Below are 6,021 nucleotides of genomic sequence, written 5' to 3'. Positions count from 1 at the left end.
AGAAACCAAATATGTGTGAGTACATCCCATGTTCCTCTTTTTGGGTCTGGCTTACCTCACTCAGGATAGTGTTTTCTATTTCCATCCATTTGCATGTAAAATTCACAAAGTCATTGTTTTTTACTGCTGAGTAGTACTCTAATATGTATATATTCCATACTTTCTTCATCCATTCTTCCATTGAAGGGCATCTAGGTTGTTTCCAGGTTCTGGCTATTACGAACAATGCTGCTATGAACATAGTTGAGCATATACTTTTGTTGTATGATAGGGCATCTCTTGGGTATATTCCCAAGAGTGGTATTGCTGGGTCCAGGGGTAGGTTGATCCCGAATTTCCTGAGAAACCACCACACTGCTTTCCAAAGTGAGACACCCTATTCTTTGGGGGAACCTGAAGGAGAAAAAAAAACACCTAGGAGACAAAAAAAAAAAAAACAACCTGTAACAAGGTGGCAGCTGCAGTTGCCAAGGAGATAGCGATGAGAGAGGGCGGGATGCCTGTGGTGACTGACAGAGCCACCCTCCACAACCTCCTTACCCCCACCTCCGCCCCAGGAGGGTATTCTCCTAGTGTCATAGAGGACAGGGGCAAGCCTAGAAACAAGAGCCCGGGGATCATGTTCTCCCATTGTTCCTCCGGTCCCTAGATCAGAGGGTGTGGACCAGACAATGGAGCAGTGGACAATGGGAAGCAGCAGATGGTTTCCCCACGCCAGGCCCTTGGACCACCCTCAATCGGAACCACTCTAGCCGCCAGCTGGTGCCCACAGCTTGCCAGGCCTGCCTGAGAGGTTGGAGAAGGAACCCCAGCTCATCTGGCTGCAGCCCCCAGCTCTGCACCTGCTGGGCTCTGAGTTTTCACAAAGAGGTTCAGGCAGGTCAGGGGAAGAGGAAGAATAACAGTCGGTGTGAGCGTAGGGAACAGAAACTCGCCCTTCATAGAAAGCTCAGAGCTCCTCAAGGCCTCACCAGACCCCTACAGTCCACAGCTCCTCTGTGCTGCTCTCTCTCTCTCTCTCTCTCTCTCTCTCTCTCTTTGGCATATGCTGTTCCCACGCCCAAGGCACTGTTCCTCCAGCTCCCATCATGCCCCTCTCAAGCATCACCTTAAGTAACACCTCTCCTGGAGCCCTTCTGAAGCAGAAAGCTACACACCTCCTTCTAGCATTGCTGGGCTGGTCACGGGTGGCGCTCACCGATTCTGCTTGGGATCTGTCTGTCTGCTGTCAATGGCCTCCAACGGCAGGGACTGTCTTCTGTCCTCCTGGTTCCTCCTCACCAAGAACAGTGAAGCCCTGGCACATAGTAGGTCATCAATGACTAGTCCTTGAACTTGTCGAGACTAGGCAATTCATCACCCCAGTGTAATCGAGTTAGGTTTTTCCTCCATTTTATAGAAGAAAGAATGGAAGTCCCAATCAAGGTTAGTAGGTAGGGGAGTGAGCAGAGGATGGGATCCAGTCTGACCTGGCTGCAAAGTCGGAGCATTTACCACCCCACCACCAAGTCTGCTGGCACCGGCTCTTCGCTCTGGAATGAACACTCGTCCCCTCCCATGGCAGGGGGCTCTCTGCTTTGCACCTCCCCAGTAAAAAGTGACAACACAGAGCTGAAAGTTTCTTGGGGGAGGTGCGTACCACTAACAGGCTAAATCCCCACAGGGATGGGCAGCCCAACCAAAGCACCTCCGATACCCACCGCCCTCTCAAGCTCACAGTCTCTCCACAGCTTGGCTTTTTAGGCAAGAGTTTTGGGTTCAAGCGTTAATCATGACAGAGAGATAAGTGGACTTCCTTCCTTCACTTTTTCTTTCCTTCCTTCCTTTCAGACTGTTTTCTGTAGCCCAGGCTGGCCTGGCTACACCACATAACCAAGGATGACCTTCAACTACTGATGCTCCTGCCTTTTTATCTCAATCCTGGGTTACAGACGTGTGTTGTTATAGCAAGTTTATGTGGTGCCGGGGACCAAACACTGTCTCGGCCTTACTAGGCTAACACTTGACCAACAGAGTCTCATCCCAGTCCCTGAACGTGAACTTTCCTACATGGCTGACACACATGTACAACAGTCAAGGCATTTTTTACTACATGCTCAGCAAACACCAGCTGACCCAGCAATTTTACCCCTACATAACTCACTCAAGAGAAACGCAAACATATATCATGTAGAAAGTGCTTGCCCGTGGAGTCAGCTCTTTGGCTCTGCGCTGGGCATTTTAGACAAACAATCTTAGCCAGTCTTCCCCATATCCTGTAGGGAGGTACTAAACTCTCCATTTTACAGATGGGTAAGATGAGGCTTGGAGGCCAAGTATTGTAAGTTGCTCAAAGCTACAGAGCAGAACAGTATATTGAACTTGATTTGAAACTGGACTTTGCTCCAAGGTTCACCTCGCTTGCACAGAGAACAAGTCAGAGACTTCCTGCTGTGCAGGTGGACGGTAGAAGGGAGTGAGGTTGAACCAGGCCCGGTGGCTCTTGTCTGTAATTACAGCACTTAGGAGCCTGAGGCAAGGCAACTGACTTGAACTCAAGCTCAGCTTGAAGGCAGCAATTGGCCCTAGGAGAAGAAGCCAGGGAGGAGAGGTGCTGGTAGAGACGGTTCAGTGTCAACCCAGATAGCAGTTCACGACCAGCTCAAAACTATCTGTAGCTCCAGTTCCAGGGCATCCAACACCCTCTTCCGGCCTCTGTGGGCACCAGGCATGCCCATGGTGCACATATATACATGAAGTCAAAAAAAACATGCACATACAAAAATAATAAAATTAAATTGCAAAAAGAAAAGACCCAGGTGCGGTGGTGGAACACATCCTTAATCCCAGCACTCGGAAGGCAGAAGCAGATGGAGCTCTGAGTTTGAAGGCCGCCAGGTCTACTGAGAGAGTTCTGGGACAGTTGGGGCTAGGTAGGGAGACCCTGCCTCAAAAAAAAAAGGAAAGAAGAGGGGAGAAAAGAGAAGAGAAGAGAAGAGAAGAGAAGAGAAGAGAAGAGAAGAGAAGAGAAGAGAAGAGAAGAGAAGAGAAAAGTGGGGGGATACAGACCAGCCAAAGCCAACATCACCTGTCTCTTTCAGAAAGAACTAAAAGCTCCACACAGCGTTGATTCCAGGGGGACCACCCCTCCCAGTGCTGGTGACCTCATCTCCCAGGTCCCTCAGGGGCTTTTCTGTTAGATTGTCCAACATTTTCTCTGAAAAATTAGGAGACAATGGGAAGGCGGGCTCTACTACTGAAATTCCAGTCTCTTGAATTCTTTAGTGAAAACCAAATTCCCCAGCATTTATTTATGGGGTACCCCTATCTACGGCATGGGGAGACTCCAAGGACCTCAACTGATTGATGGGTGAGTGCCTGCCTGGGAGGCTGAGTGTCGGTGAGTCAATGTGAAGATACACGCATCTGAGGATTGGATCTCTGCACAGGGGTGTGACCCGCTAGTGACTTCCAGCAGGTCCAAAGGCCCAGCTTCAGTGAGGCCTCAGACATTTGTGATGAGGGCTGATTGAGCAATGGATCCAGGCCTCCTTCCGGACGCAAATGGGATTGTGACTCATGGCTCTTTTCCCCCCTTCCTAACCCGACTCTCGTTCATTCAGTGTGTGTGGCAGCTGCTGCTTCTCAGAAGTTATGAGAGAGGGAGAGAAGCCTCTCAGACCCAGGCCAAGTTCCTGGGCCTGCATTCATTCATGCTTGGTTTACCCCCTCTCACTGTGTGACCTTGGGAAGGTCGTTTTGCTCATTCAGCCACCCTCTCCTAATCTTGTTGTTGTGGAACTAATGTGGTATTCTGTTTGGGTAGTAGAAGGATGCATTGAAGACAGCAAGTATAAGGGGGCTTGTCCAGTGCAACACACACAAGCCAGATAGGGCACAGCTATGCACGATGGTGGTCAAGGAAGGCAGACTGTAAACAGCATACACAGCAGCAGGTACATACAAATTGCTAGAACTCAGTATCAGGGGCTTTCTCAGGCCGATGTGTCCTGACTCCTCCCTGCCAACCCTCGTAACTCCACTTTCTCTGGGACTTGGTGCTCCTTCTCCCTCAAGATACTCCTTGACTTGCTTCCAGTTCTCAGAACATTCTAGGAGCAATATCCCCAAATACCAGTGGCCTCCATCACCGGAGCAGTGGGTTCCTCTCTTCCCTGGCCCCACATTACCACGTAGATCCCCCTCCCCATGTTACTTAGGGTTACTATTGCCATGATGAAACAGCAGGGCTAAAAGCCAACCCTGCCTTTGGGGAGGAAAGGGTTTCTTTGACTTACCTTTCCACATCATAGTCCATCATTGAAGGAAGTTGGGACAGGAACCCAAACACAGCAGGAACCTGGAGGCAGGAGCTGATGCAGAGGCCATGGAGGGAAGCTGTTTACTGGCTTGCTCCTTGTGGCTTGCTTGGCCTGCTTTCTTGCCCTTCCCCGTCAATCATTAATTAAGAAAATGCGTTACAGCTGATCTTATGGAGGTGTTTTCTTCATCGAGGCTCTTTCCTTTCAGATGGCTCTAGCTTGTGCCAACTTGACATAAAACCACCTAGCACACCCCACCCCTGACACCTATTATGTTCGTGAGTAACCTAAAACATATCCCCTTGGCAGAAGCTCTGCAGGAACTGGGGTTCCTCAGACTCACCTTCCAAAATGACTGCTTCATCGGCTGCCCCAGCCTGGAACCTTCCCACCTGCCACCTGCACAGGTCTAGAGCAGTCTCTGCCAACCAAGCAGTTTGGTGACCCACCTCCTAGTAGCTATGCGCCGGCCTGAGCAGGTGTCTGATCCTTCATCTGCAAAAAGAGGGGGATGGCAAAGCCCACACTATAGAAAGAACTCTATTAAATATGCCTGCGGCACAGCCATACTTACAAGCCTCCCTGGGTGTCTCCCTAGGCTGCCTGACTCCTGTCTCTGACCTGAGGCAGTACTTCTGTGAATGTCACTATTTCCCATCTCACTGTATTCCCACAGAGATAATGAAATGGGGTGCTGGCCCCAGAGGGCTCCAGCATAACCAGGAAGACCAGGAAATCAATCATCAGAATTGGGGTAAAAGGCGCCGTGAGGAGCTGGACATGGTGGCACACACCTTTACTCCCAGCACTCAGGAGGCAGAGGCAGGTGGATCTCTGTGGGTTTGAGGACAGCCTGGTCTACAAAGTGAGTTCCAGGACAGCCAGAGCTGTTACACAAAGAAACCCTATCTCAAAAACTGGAGGAAAAAAAAGTGCAGTGGGGGGTGGGGGATATAACAGAAGGTCAGGAAGATTCCATGGAGGAGAGCACCCCAAATCAGTCCTCAGGGATGACTAAATGTTATAAGGGAAGAGGAAGGATCAGGAGAAGAGTGTCCCAGGAGTGAAAGAGGCTTGGTCCCTTACGGAAAGTGCAGTCCAATCTGGATGGCCAGAGCAGAAGGAGATGGGGAAAGGGACCAGGGACAGGCTGGAGGAAGCCATAGGTCAGATCGTGAAGGGTTTCTGGTGCTCTACTGAAAAGCCAGTCTAGTGTCTCAACCAGAGCCTTAGACAGAAACAAGACAACCCTGGGAAAGCTGCTGAAATGCTATGGGAAATGTCTACACTGTTGTTAGTAGCACGGTGTGTGTGTGTGTGTGTGTGTGTGTGTGTGTGTGTGTGTGTGTGTGTGTGTACAACCACACCACGCTTATATTAGAAATGAGACATGGGATGCCAGAAAGGTGGCTCGGAGGTTAAAAGCACCTGCTGCTCTTGCAGAGGATCCAGGTTTGGTTCCCAGCACTCATATGTGGGCTCACAACTCTGTAGCCCTCCTTCCAAGGGATGTGACGGCCTCTTCTAGCCCACCGGCATGTGACACGCTTGTGGTACATACACATACATGCAGACAAAACACTCAACACATAAAATAAAGAAAAGGGTACCGGATCCTCTGAAGCTAGAGTTGCAGGTACTTGTTAGTTAGCTGGTTAGTTAGTTAGTTAGTTAGCTAGCTAGTTAGTTAGTTAGTGTTAGTTAGTTAGTTAGTTAGTGT

The 6,021-nt window shown here is 49.9% G+C and overlaps 1 long non-coding RNA gene across 1 annotated transcript; it reads right to left on the bottom strand.

Annotated features, from left to right (window-relative positions):
- Positions 1–271: 271 nt before the first annotated feature.
- On the bottom strand, positions 272–4,365 carry LOC142833475 (uncharacterized). The gene is made up of 3 exons (XR_012907417.1): positions 4,278–4,365; positions 1,158–1,297; positions 272–393 (listed from the first exon to the last, which is right to left on the bottom strand). It is a non-coding gene; the product is annotated as an uncharacterized LOC142833475 (long non-coding RNA).
- Positions 4,366–6,021: the final 1,656 nt, after the last annotated feature.

The sequence above is a fragment of the Microtus pennsylvanicus genome, chromosome 13 (genome assembly GCF_037038515.1).
Source record: "Microtus pennsylvanicus isolate mMicPen1 chromosome 13, mMicPen1.hap1, whole genome shotgun sequence".
Lineage (NCBI taxonomy): Eukaryota > Metazoa > Chordata > Mammalia > Rodentia > Cricetidae > Microtus > Microtus pennsylvanicus.
The sequence above is the reverse complement of the archived record's forward strand: the minus strand, read 5'-3'. Positions and strand labels throughout refer to the sequence as shown.